The 14,713-nt window shown below is 38.2% G+C and overlaps 1 pseudogene; it reads left to right on the top strand.

Moving 5' to 3' along the window:
* Positions 1-910: 910 nt before the first annotated feature.
* LOC113831760 lies at positions 911-1,485 on the top strand (annotated as a pseudogene).
* The last annotated feature ends 13,228 nt before the right edge of the window (positions 1,486-14,713 follow it).

The raw sequence follows: 14,713 nt of genomic DNA, 5'->3' as shown, positions 1-14,713 counted from the left end.
TATACACTCTGTACTATGTCAGCAAGACCATCTTTTTTAATACCCAGTTTCAATACCTCTAATTTCTAGATTGGTCTAGTATATACATTTCTGGACTAAACACTTTAGGCATTGTTGGGCTACATCTGTAAATTCTTGAATGAATCTTGTTTCTTTCATTTCCCCAATTTAAAGCCTTCTTTCTGTTTCCTGAAATTGTAAGGAGTATACTTCTTAGTTTCTGTTGTGTTTACCTATACTTCAATATTAAATTTCCTCAGGACTCAGGTTTAAATTGCCATCTGGATTGCCAGAGTGAATATGGGCTTCTCTTTGTATCTCTGTTCCAACTTTGGCCCAGAAACTACAGCAAAAATATCTGAGCCACTGTTCACTTTTTTTAGTATTAAGGGTGGCTTTGGAGATAGGAGATAATGAGAAAATTAGCATGAATTATCTCATTTTTTTGGATTTCCTCGTTTCTTCCTTCCACCTTTCTTTTCTTTTGTTCCACATTTTCTTACTCTACCTTACCTAATTTGTTGTAATTTTTTGAACATATTGTTTCCCTATTGTTTCCCTATTGTTTCCCTAGGACTGACAATCTGATATAGCTCTCCTAATGTTTCTGCAAAGGTATTCTGATTTAAATATCGCTGGAATTTTGATCAAAGCTTGTATTAGGGAACCTAGTTGACTTCTGTTGGAGAACTGAAATCCAGTATCTATCAGTGATATCACATGCTCTCTGTGATGGTATATTTGCTGTTGATTGACATCAGACACTCTCACACCTACTGCCCAGACATTTGCTTTTGTATTTGCTGACTGCTTTGCATGGACCACTCTGACTCAGCCAAGCTGCTTGGAGTTTATAAACTAGGCCTTGATAGTGACAACTAAGCATCATCAGACAGGCAGGGGGAGGAAGATGGAGTCACAGACCAAGGTCCTCATGTCCCTGCTGCTCTGGGTGTCTGGTGAGAAAAATATTATAATATTTTCAGAGTTATTTCTTTGTATATAAGAAACTTGCAATGTGTGCCAGGGTGTAATATTTTTTATGCAATAGTACTTTGACAATGTGACACTACAATGACATTAAATGAAAAATTTGATTTGTATTAAATTCTGTGTTTCTTAATTATACATGATTATTGGTTTTCCTGATTGCAGATGCCTGTGCAGATATAGTGATGACAGTCTTCATCCTCCTTGACTGTGTCAGCAGGAGAAAAGGTCACCATCAGCTGCAGGTCCGGTCAGAGTCTTTTATATAGTAAAGAACAGAAGAACTACTTCGACTGGTACCAGAAGGAACCAGGGCAGTCTCCTAAACTCCTGATCTACTATGCATCCACTCAGGACAGTGGGGTCCCTGATCACTTCATAGGCAGTGGATCTGGGAAAGATTTCACTCTCATCATCAGCAATGTCCAGGCTGGAAAGAGGTCTGGAGAATGGAGGTTGACACAGGATTTGAGAGGAGTTAATGAGACCTTCTAGCCTCAGCATGCTGCCATTTTACTCAGCCCTGCCCAGCCAAGTATCTGTGAAAATAGTAATGCTAATGTCAGCTAATGGGAGCTGTACAGCTTGGATTAGATTAGAAAAGATAGCTTACAATTTTGAATGATTTTCAAAAGTTATTGGGAGATATTCAGTGTTTATGGTCCTAATAAAATTGTCTGTTGGGGATCTTGAAGCCCTCAGTGAGATCCTAAGGACAGTTGTAACCTAGTTCCCCAGGACAGCTCACAGAAGCTACTAAACAGCTGCTAGTTCAAATGGAGCATACAATTAACGTGGCCATGGAACTTTGAAAACACAGCTTCAAAAGAAATGAATAAGGGGGAAATTTTGCCCTCAGTCTATGTTGTAAAGGACCCAATTGTATTTTAATGTGATGTCAAGGGTATTTTTGTGTTTTTTCAAAAGTAGCAAATGAAAATTGGTGCGATGTGTAGAGCAGACAAATCCCAGACCTGATGACATCATTAGTGCTAAGGACCTCCCGAATCAATTTGACTGTGATCTGCTGAACCTATATTCCTGATCCTCTGAGATCATCATTCTACAGACCTAGAAGGGAAAGAGATTATGATGACAGTTAATTATTCCCACCTTCTGCCTCAAACTTGCTGCACCAACTTTCCAAACCTCTGTGATTTCTGGATCCATCCAAGACTTAAATGTTTGGGACATAGAACTCATTTTTGGAAGTTGAAGCTTATTTTTGTTGTTTAAATAGAACAGGTACCTCAGACACTATAATAGAGATGAGGGGTAACTAAAGCCTCACTTCAATACAGTATTACAGGAATTCACAAATATGTGCAAAACTGATTAAAAGACCAACTTGGAGGTACTGAAGGGGCCCCACAAACTAATAGGGAGAAATGGAACAAAAGGTTTTCTGCCAGTATTCACTACTCAAGGATGATAGTAGCTCAAACATATCTTCAGAAGTCAGAAGCAGCAATGCAATTGACTTAAGGAGAGGAAAAGACTTCTATTTCACCCATCACAAGAACATTTTGTTGTCCTTTGATTGAATCACAATTTTAACAATTGCAATCTGTCCAATGGTGGGTCCATTGTTAATACTAAAACAAGAATTACCGTATTGACCTATTAGTGTTTACAACTTTGTTGTACTATGTGAGTGTTAATAGATGGAAAAATGTCAGAGCTAAATCTAAGAGAAATTTGGCATGATGCATAAGGAACTTTGGATCCATTCATGCCAACACCATTTGTTGAAGATGCTTTCTTTTTCCAATGTATAATTTTTAGCTTCTTTATAAAAAAATCAGATGTAGACAGGTGAGTGGATTAATATAAGCATCTTTGATTCCATTCCATTGGTCTACCTGTCTGTTTTTGTGACATTACCAAGCTGTTTTCATTACTATAACTCTATAGTACAGCTTGAAGTCAGGGATGGTGATGCCTCCTGAAATTCATTTATTTTACAGGGATTTTGTCTATCCTGGGTTCTTTGTTTTTCTGTATGAATATAAGTATTGTTCTTTCATGGTCTGTGAGGAATTATTCTGGGATTTTGATTGGGAATTTCATTGAATCTATAGATTGCTATTGGTTAGATTGCCATTTTTACTATATTAATCCTACCTCTCAACGAGCATGGGAGATCTTACCATTTTCTGGTATCTTCTTTATTTTCCTTCTTTAAAGACTTAAAATTCTTGTCATATATGTCTTGCACTTGTTTAGTTAGAGTTACCCCAAGATACCTTAGGTTGTTTGTGGATATTGTGAAGGGTGATATTTCATTTGTTTCTTTCTCAGCCAATTTATCATTTATATGTAGGATGGCTAATGGACCACTATCTGAAAAAAACACCAGTAGCATAAACACTAAGATGAACAATTAATAAACTGGACCTCCTGAAACTGAGAAGTTTCTATAAGGCAAAGGACACAGTCAGCAAGACAAAATGGCAGCCCACAGAATAGGAAAAGGTTTTCACCAACCTCACATCTGACAGGAGGTTGATTTCCAAAATATACAATGAAATCAATAAGCTAGCCACCAAAACACCAAACAATCCAATTAAAAAGTGGTGTGCAGAACTAACTAGAGAATTCTCAATAGTGGAATCTAAAATGGCTAATAGATACTTAAGAAATTGTTCAACATCATTAGCCATCAGGGAAATGCAAATCAAACAACTCTGAGATAACATCTTATACCTGTCAGAATTGCTAAAATCAAAAGCACCAACCACAGTTTATGTTGGAGAGCATATGGAGAAAGGGGAATACTCCTTCACTGCAGGTAGGAATGCAAACGTGTACTGTCACTTTGGAAATCAGTATGACAGATTGTCATTAAATGGTTATCATTCTACCTAAAGATCCAGCAATTCCACCCTTAGGCATATACCCAAAGATACACATTCATACCACAAGGACATCTGTTCAACTATGTTCCTAGTAGCATTACTTGTAATAGCCAGAATTTGGAAGCAATCTAGATCCCCCTCAACTGAAGAATGAATAGAGAAAATGTGGTACATTCACACAATGTAGTACTACTCAGCAGGAAAAAGCAGTGAAATACTGTAATTCCCAGACAAATGGATAGAACTAGAAGAAAACATTCTGAGTCAGGTAACCAAAACACAGAAAGAAAAACATGGTATTTACTCACTAATAAGTCGATATTAGACATAGAGTAAAGGATAAGGAGCCTACGATCCACAATCCCAGAGCAGCTAGGAAACAAGGCAGACCTTCAGACAGATACATATGGACCCTTGAGAGGTTGATAGGAACAAGATCTACTGAGTAAATTGGGAGCTGGGGGATTGGAGGGAGTAGAAGGAGGAGGGGTGAATGTGTGGAGACTATGAGGGATCAGGAATGTGGAGTTGGGGTAAGAACAGAGGAGAGCAAAGAAAGAGATACTTTATTAGAGGGAGTCATTATGGAGTTATCAATAGACCTGACACTAGGGAAATGTTCAGGAATCCACAAGGATGACCCCTACTAAGAGTCTAAGCAATAGTGGAGAGGCTATGTTAAATGCCCTTCCCCTATAATGTGATTGATGACCACCTTAAATGACATCATAGACTCTTCACCCCATAGCTGATGTAAGCAGAAGCAGAGACTCACAGCTAAGCACTGAGCTGAACTCCAAGAATTCAGTTGTAGAGAGTGATGAGTGGTGAGAAACGGGGTCAAAACCATGATGGGGAAACCCACAGAAACAGCTGACCTGAGCAAATGGGAGTTTATGGACCCCAGTCTGACAGCTGGGGAACCAGCATAGGACTGAACCATGCTCCGGGAACATGTGTTTCATTTGGGGGGATTGGTAGTCTATTGGGCCAGTGACGGTGGAAGCAGTATTCATGCCTGGTACACAAATGGGCTTTTGGAGCCCAATGGAGCAAAACACTCTCAGCCTAGTTACACACCTCGGCCCTGCCCCAAATGATGTGACAGGCTTTATCGATCCCGCATGGGAAACCTCACCCTCTGTGAGGAGTGGATGGGGAATGATATGGGAGAATGGTGCAGGAATGGGAGGGCAGGAGGGAGAGGGATCTTCGATTGGTATGTGAAATAAGATTATTTTTAATTTAAATTTAATTTAAAAAGAGTTGCCATGACCATGATGTCTCTCCCCAGCTATAGAACACAGAGTAACACATCTGTGTAATGATAATTCATATTTCTTTAGGAATATACCAATACAGGAGTGGCTTAATCATATGGTAGTTTCATGTTTTCTTTAGAATCCTCCATACTGAAGATGACCTTGACTGTAACAGTGTAGTGCCTTCAATAGCATATACTGATTCATCTTTGTGTACTGTATTGACATCATTTATAGTCATTGCCATGATTTCTTTTTAATTTCTTGTTCAGGTGAAGTGATTTTTATAGTTGCTTTCTATTTCACTTTCAAAAATGAAAATTATTCACAAGCCACAAAAGATCATGCAGATGTCACTAACCATCTTCAGAAGGACACAGGCAACGGATGCCCTGGGATGTCATTTGCTTCCAATCATATCTACTTATTCAGGATGTTCAATCTTCTGCTCCATGTTGCCATGCTGATGATGTTGGAACTAAGATCACCATTAAGGCATTGTCTTCATGAAATTGTTTTTACCATGGGATACAGTGCCAAACTATAAATTTTGATCTGTTTTTTTTTCCTCATTCAAATTCAGAAAATTTCCTCTGATGCTTAAAAGACAAGTACTACATGATGGAAGTTGGATCATAACTGGGGAGAATATCAAATTAAGGCATTGAAGTATATGAAGAGATTGGGTACCTTGTACACAGCAATAGAGAACAATATTCTTAGCCTCCATTTGGCTGATTTGAGTAACATGACCTCATCACCCATATACCAGGATTAGAAGCTTAAGCTACACTGCAGAATGAATTTTTTAGTTATTTACACAATATGCAATCAGGAAGTGTCATGTCTAATCAAGACTCATGGCCACTATTCCTGCAAGGAACTTGAAGGACATTTTGAAACATCTTATAAATTAGTAGCTTTTCACACTGAGCTTGCTATGTGACACCCATTTCATGTAGGTGTTTCCATCTCATAGTAGGAGGTGCTTATTTGACCTACAAAGGATGGAGGTCAGGGCTCTCTGATGATAGCCAGAGATAATGGAATCTGAGTCATTTTAACATCTCCAGAGCATCCTGAAACAATCACAGATTAGTGTGAGGTCATATGAATATCAGCTACTTAAATAATAAAGTATTTTCAGATATTCCATAATACTAAGTACTGGGTGGTTTTGTTTTGCATATCAACAGTATTCAATTTAAATATAACTTAGTATTTGTATGCAATAAAAGCCCACTTCAATGTTCCAATACCATTTTATCTTTTGTATGTGATAACCATCACCAGAGCCCAGGTGCCTCTTCTTTGTGGACTGCTTCTCTCAAAAATGCCATATCCCTGTCCCACCTTACAAAATAAATCCTGCTCTTCTCTCATGTGCACAGAAGACACATGGGAAACTGTACAGTCCTAGAGCTCACCCTGTGCTGTTTTCCTCCCTCATCTCTGACCTCACCTGGGATCCAGGGCATTAGCACCCAATCAATGCAGAAGCAACTTCATTCTGAGAACTCAAAAGGTGGATTCAAGGGCAGAACTGAGTTTTTTTCCTAATTCTTGAAGAGAAATGCCTCCCTTGCAAATCATTCACAAATTGCCTAGTGGGTAATGTGATAGGGAAAGAGATAAGGAGGGGCGACTGTCTATTAGGGTAGCCACTAGAATACACACTTTTTGTCTTTGCAAGAAAATCAATGAATTCCATGCTAGACACACTTGAAATCTAGAACTTGTGTCTCTAGAAACATTGAAAACATAGTCAGTGTTAGGCTTCCTTATTAGACTGCAAAATGACTCCTAGAGGAGCAATTTTATACAGGTCTTCTTTATACAACTCTTTTCCATCTCTAGTGTTTGAAAGGGCAGTACCATTTCTATTTGGCTTACATTTACAATGACATTAAAAACTCTTATAACTTTACAGTTACATGAGGATGCCACATATATCCTCGGAGTGAACTCTGGTCTTGTCTTTGCCTCCTTTATTGATGCTCAGCCTAGAAACTGCCATTCAAAAATTTGCAGTTCTCTCCATTGAGAACATCATATAAGTGGCATTAGTGCTTGGAAATTTAGATCATGGGTTATAACAAAAAATTGACTTTCCTTCTATACATCTCCATTTTATTCCCCTCTCTTGTCCTTTTCCTTCCTTCTGTCTTCTGCCATAAAAATCCAAATTGATCCTAAACTGCATGCCTAGGGGACAGTGTGTTAACTCCAGGGCTAGAAGTCTTTGGGTAGGGAAATAGAGTTTTTTCTTCGTAACATCAATATAAATTACTAGATGTTGAGCGTGTGCCTGGTACAGATGTAGCACTAAGTATGGTTCAGAATTTACATTTAAATTTTTATTGTATCTATGTATATATTGTGATTTTAGTATTTCACCTCACTTTCACTTTCCTTTCCATTAACCTGGTGAAGCATTCTCAAAATATCTTTCGTTTTGTTTTGTTTTGTTTTGTTGAGACGGAGTTTACTGGTACCTGTGGAGGCTGTCATGGAACTAGATCTTGTAGACCAGGCTGGTCTCAAACTCACAGAGATCTGCCTGCCTCTTCCTCAAGAGTGCTAGGATTAAGGGTGTGTACTACCACTGCCAGGCTAAAATATCCTCTTCTAATTTTCTGCTTTTCCCTTTATGATCTGAGTTAATTATGGATGCTTCATGAATATTGGTTATTTCCTGGAATATGACTACAACACTTAGTAAAATTATCACATTCCTTTCTCAGCACACATTAGTTACTCATAGACCCTCTGTGAAGGGTAAGGACACACCTGTCCCTCCCCATTGCATGAAGAAATGGTGATGGATCAAATGTTGTGAATATAACCACAGTTACAGTTTGTTCAATAGTGCACGGAATGACCACTCCAGAGTCATATTCCCTGTATTTGTATATGTGAGCCTCTGCCTTAACTACTAACAACTGCAATAAGAAGTTTTAGGATGAATGCAAACAACACCAATATATGGGTTTAAATATATAAAAGGATTTAGAAAGCATTTTGATGTCATGTGCATTCAAGAAATATCATCATCATCATCATCATCATCATCATCATCATCGTCATCATCATCATCATCATCCACAATAGCAACAACAACAACAAAAACCAACCCCCAAACAATGGCACATTCTCCATTAGGGTCTGTGACCACCCCCGGAATAGTCTCTTTACCAGGTTTGTTGGTCCAGGCATTATAATCAGCATAATTCTGTATATTTCAGATAAGGATGGGGAAAACATCCTAACAGTTTATTTGGAGTATATATGATAACAGTACCCACATTTTTCTCTGTGTTGGTTAACACAACAAGGACTAAAATGCATTCAGTGTATACATGAACTCATTGTGACTATTGTCCCACAGGGTGTCATTGCACTTAGCATTAACATAAAACTGAGTGACACACATCCCAAATCAGGAGTCTCAGTCCTATGTTGCTTCTATGCATAGGTTATTTTATCTTTGTTCACAGGGATCAACTTGTGCAGTCTCTGTGTATTTCAAACCTCTGTCCTCCATAAATGCTGGACACTGTTATTTGTAAAGTACTCCACCCTGAGCTTTGTATGGCCAGATCCCTTCTCTCAGGCTTGCTCTTAGTTGCTTCTGAGGAAGCCATTCCTGTCCCTGTATATCTGTTGCAGCCCTGCCAGCTCAGTCACTTTTCATCTTCTTTTCTATCACCTTTGTATTGTTGTCTGACAGACAGTACTAACTACTCTCTCATGTGGAGAAGGGGTTTTGATCTCATTGAAGAGGGGAAATAATCAATGTTATGGAATAGGAAATTAGCTTGTTAACTCCATATAAATAATAACACATGTGCATGTTAATGTAACTGTATGCAATGGGAGACAGAAGTGTGTGTGCATATATAAATTTGAGATGGTGTCTAGATGTAGTCCTGTGTAGCATTTACTGTTTAGTAAGATTAAGGTCCTCTTGCCTCAGCCTCAGAAATACTTGTATTATAAGTGCCAGTCAGAAAGCTGGGCAGAGTCATGACTATTGATAACACAGTATGTGTCAGGATAAGAACAATAATGCTGTTTGGGAAATATCTTAGGAGGAGAGACAGGAATGCTAGCAAAAATGATTGTTAACACATCTTAGTATCAGCAGCCATCCTACCAATAAAACTTAATGAAATTTGTTGTACAGTGTCATTTATGTACAACACATTATGGAATTCTAGATGTGTTTTTGATTGTGTGTATAAAACATACCTTAACAGAGCTTAGAGCTATACTATTAGCAGTTTGCACATTTAGGAGGAGTTAGGAACTGTTGCCTTCTTTGTGGGGAGATTAGAGAGGAGTAGAGAGGTTCTAGAGGAAATCAGTTGAACTAGAGAGACTCCTTGGCCATGTCTTCACTGTGGACTACCTGAGATGAGTACAGGGAGTGAAACCTGGATCCTCAGAAAGAGTAGAAAGCACTCATTCCCTCTAAGCCATCTCTCTAACCCCTAAAGATGATATTGAGAGTCACAATCAGCTGCAAGGTCAGTCGTGTCTACACAGAGTTCTAACAAGAAGCTATTTAGCCTGATACTAACAAAAGCAGAGGCAGGCCCTTCCTGTCTACCAGTCAGCTTGAATGGTCTAGTGGCAGTGGGTCTAGGACAGAGTCACTCTTGGCACCATCAGCATTTATATTGAAGCTGCAACAGGCTAATACTGTGAACACTGTTGTTGTGTCCTCCTCAGTGCTTCAGACTGAAACACAAATCCCCTTTACAGTTCAGCCTGTGAGCCAGTGTCTGAAGCAGTAATTTTCTTCTCTATACACAACCTGTTATTCAAACACTCTCTTGTCTGCCCAAGGACCAGTGTGCTCTGCCTTATTCTTTAGTAGATCTGAGAGTCCAGGAGAGGATTCACAGGCAAGGTACCCTTTAATCCTTTATTGGAGATACCACATTGAGTCAAGGTAAATATTGTTTTGTCCCTAGTTTTACCTATCTTCATAGAATGTTTTGTTTTTTAACACTTATTTGATATGATTTGATATTCTCCTTTTTATGGCTGTGTCCATTAGCATATCAAGCAGTTTGGAAACAATTTAAGAGTGTTAATTTCATATTAGTCAGCAACATTAAGTATTTTATGGCTGGGATTTCAGCTCAAGCTCTTTCAAGATCTGAATTAATATGTCGGGAATGGTTTGAAACATGTCCCCTTTCATTCCAAAGCCATCACCAATGACTGTCTCTCATATCAAGTGCTGTTCATATTATGATTCCTTCTTCATTTCTCTGAGTCAAGATGTGGATTCTAAGGACTCATGTGATTAGTTAGTTCCATTCAGTTAATGTCTCTCTCTTAAAGACATCTTCTGTCATTATCCTTTAAGAGAAGCTGCAAAATTCTTTTGCAGAAGGATTTAATGACTGTTCCAGAAAGGCATACACAAATTATTTCTATTTTCTTGGTCCTAGATCCAAATCTCTACAAGTGAGTATATGTCCTGGAAGAGCTTCTGAAATGAAGAAGTAAAAGAAGGACCATGGAGGATCAAGATGAAATTCTAGAAACAGAGCTAGTAGGACACAGGCAAAAGGAATGATAAAAAGGGAAACAGTGACAGGAGGGAAATCTAACTAAGGTACAGACAGGGAAGGTAATATAGAGGGAGTGGGAAGGATAAGGGACAAATAAGACTAAGGATGCTTAGAAATGTCATAAGTAGATGAATAGTTTATATTTACTTGACAGTACTAACACAATATACATAAATGTATGTACATTCAGACATATGAATTTTAAATTGAAATTTTCCTAAGCCAATGTAAGTACTAAGTGTATTCTAAATAATCATGCCTGTACCCACAGCTCTCACTCTTCAACAAAGATCTTTTTATTTTCAATAGAAAGTATTACAGAGATCTCTAACTGTTCAAAATGCAGAACATAAGTGGCGATGAGGTGGCCAGCCTCAATTGATCTAGCTACAGTCCTCATCTCATGAATCTACAACACTACACCTCCACCTAAATCTTAGGAAATACTGCAGAGGGAGAAACTGAAGTAATTAAGAGACAGAGGCGTAGGGCATCTTTTCCTACATGTTTGCAGACCTGTCAAGGAATCTGTATCCATAGAATCTCAAATGTATGATTGCCTAAAAAGAGCACCAGTTAACATACAACATGAATGTGGAAAATTCTACAAGGTACCATTCATTAGTTGAAGAGCTACCGGAAATCAATGACTGCTGAAAAATGGAGATTCAGTTTTCTTCAGGGAAGATTTTTTAATAGGTTATCTAGTCCCCAGGGTTCAGTCTAACAAACCTACATAGAAAGAACACGAAGAGAACACAGTAGTGTGTGTGTGTGTGTGTGTGTGTGTGTGTGTGTGTGTGTGTGTGTGCAATAATTAATGGAAAGTCATTAATTGAAGGAAGATGTGGGCACAGGGAAGGAGTTGTAACAGAAGGGCATGGGGTGAAAATGATATAAATGCATTACTCATACATCAATTTCTGAAAAAATAAATTAAATGCATTTCAGTTTCTGATTACTTTAATTTTCATTTATTAACTTGTATCTTTGTGCAATCTTGCATCTTAAAACCAATGTCTAATTATCATGTTCTACACTTGCCATGCAAACACTATTCAGACATATACCCACAAAGCTGTATTTCTCCATACTTCTTCAGTGACTATCATAGGATAATAATGGCATTGATGTCTATCTCACCCAGCTTCAGACAACTCACTCCCAGAGGACTTTTATGCATATAAACTCATTTTAACTCTGAGTAAAACACTCTGAGCTTCCAGTAACCCCCTCTCACACTCTTTAAATAAAGATACTAAGCCATCCATAATGCTGACAGGTATCAAGAAAATGAATCTATGAGTCTTGTTGCACATCTGATATTGTGCCAAAATGAATGATCATGTCACAGATACAGCTGTGTCAATGAATTAATGAGATGAATCAAAGAATATTCAAAACAACATGCACCTAGAAAAACTCAGGATTCATTTAGTCCTTTCGGTCCCCAGAGAAACACACATTCTTTTTTGAAAAATATGTTCATCCCTGGTCTGTCCTGAGATACCTGGGGACCCTTATCTCTTGCTGAATTCCTGAACTGGTGATTCGCATGTGCTCAGAACACAGCCCACTGCCCTGAAGACTTATTCATAAGGCTGTCACAATTTATGTTGTAGTCAGTTCTGAGAAGATCACAGAATGAACATTGGGTTCCACACTCAGCTCCTGGTATTCCTGCTGCTCTGGTTCCCAGGTAAGGAAGCACAGCAATGGTCATTTGTTTAGACCAATGTGATTAGTCCTGACTGAACTAATCAGGTTAATTTTGTGATTTTACTTGCAGGTGGCAGATGTGACATCCAAATGACACAAACTCCATCCTACTTGTCTGCATCTTTGGGAGACAGAGTCAGCATCACTTGCAAATCTAGTGAGGACATTTATCCTGCATTATCATGGTATCAGAAGAAAACAGAGAAATCTGCTAAGCTCCTGATCTATGCTGCAAACAGCTTGGTAGATGGAGTCCCATCTAGGTTCAGTGGCAAGGTGTCTGGGACACAGTATTCTCTCACAATCAGCAGCCTGGAGGCCGATGATTCTGGCACTTATTTCTGTCAGCAAGGTTATGATATTCCTCCTACATGTTATGACATAAACCATTCAGAGAAGCAGAAGAGTAAGGATGAGCTGCTTCACCTGCTCCTCCTGGTGTCTGCATTAGCTGAGAATGTTTGCCTGTCTCTGAAGGACACTGGGGAGTGGTTATTATAAACAGCCAAGCAAATCTCATGAGTACCAAAATTTTAATCTTTTCAGCATCAGCAACACAAAAAATAATTACAATCTCAATTTCAGTAAATACATAGGTTACAATACTTGGTGGTCTGAGCTATATATTCAGTTGAGATCATGAAATGAAGCAGAAGATAGAATGAACACAAGAAGCTAGGATTTGGGATCTATTCTGCTGCTACTACCCCACTTAAGTAGAGTAGTGTCAGGTATTTGGGAAAGTTGGGTATATAAGTCAGGAATATTCTGCTTGTCCAGAAATGAGAGTTCATTTACCAAAGAACTTGTGGACTGGTTAAATATGTGCTCCTGATATGTGGTTTTGTAGCATGAGATTGGGGTGCCAGGGCTCCCGTTCCCCCTGCAGCAGCATGGTAGTGATTCTGTAGTCCTTACATATATCCTTTATATCATCTCCATTTGCTCCTGGATATTGTAATGTTCTTTTAGGACTCTTAGATGTAATGTGAGAGCTTATAAGTGAATACTTCTCTGATAATAGATGCATAGCCTATAATTCACCAGCAGCAGTTATTATTAGAAAGGCAAATTCTGAAAATTTTGACCATTAAGTCATTTGCATATTAAAAATGGAATCTATTTTTTGAAAAGTTTCTATACATGGCATGATCTCCCCCCTTTTCTATTCACATTATAACTTAACAAGTATCCCGAATTTGTGCTTAATACTACCTATTGTCACAACTTCCTCGTCACCAGCACTTTTGGAATCTCATATCCCAAACATTCTTTGTCTTGTCTAGGTCCTTGAACTATGGTTCCTATTATATGTTATGAGACTGTGCGTAAAAGGAGTCAATATATATCTAAGCATATACATAAAAATGCAAATAGAAACAAGGACTAGAGCATCACCAGGAAAGTAGTGTCGGGAACAAAGAATGGCTAGTCCTCATCCATGTACTTCCTTTACATGTCTGACTATAAGAGACTTTGAAGTCTACCTTAAACTAGGTATCTAAATGAGCATGCGGGAATCACTTATAACAGATATCAACTATCTTGAAACAATAGATTTCCTCATAATTAGTTACTTTTCTATGGCTGTATATAAAATCCCCTTAGAAATGGTTTAAGAAATAAAGATTAATTTTAGTCAATGTTTTCAAATGCTTCAGTTCCTCATAAGTTCAAAATACAAAGCATGAAATTCCTAACACATATTAACTTAATACAGGGATACTCAATTTCATAAAAGAAAATATTATTAGATATAAAACCATTGATTAACTAAAATATAAATATAGTAGATGACTTCAATGACCACTCCCACCAATAACAAGACATTTGGGAGAACGCTAAGAGAGAAACACTGGAGTTAAGTGAAAGCATATGTCAAATGGACCTAACAGACATCCACAGAAGATTCCAATATACACTAAAAAATAAACTTTCTTCCCAGAAGTTCATGGAATTCCAAAAACTACAATGAAGAGTGATAGAAAGCATACAAATTACCTAGATTCAAAGTAAATATGCAACAAAGTACTGAATGACAACTGGGTAAAGGAATAAGTCGAAAAGAAAAAATTAAAATTTCTAGAATTAAATGAAAATAAAATATAGAACCACTCTAACCAGCCACCTCTCCCATAGCCTTTTCCCCAGACTAAGCCAGTGATTCTCTCTGTCCTCATTCTGCCACACATCCTTCCCAACAAACCAGAATTAATCCCAGTCCCACATTGATTGTCCCAACTTTGGCCACCCCTGCCTGTGCAGCAAGCAACATCTAGGATTCTCCCAACTTGTC

This window comes from Cricetulus griseus, chromosome 8 (assembly GCF_003668045.3).
Source record: "Cricetulus griseus strain 17A/GY chromosome 8, alternate assembly CriGri-PICRH-1.0, whole genome shotgun sequence".
Lineage (NCBI taxonomy): Eukaryota > Metazoa > Chordata > Mammalia > Rodentia > Cricetidae > Cricetulus > Cricetulus griseus.
Note: the sequence above shows the minus strand (reverse complement) of the source record. Positions and strands in the feature narration are given on the sequence as shown.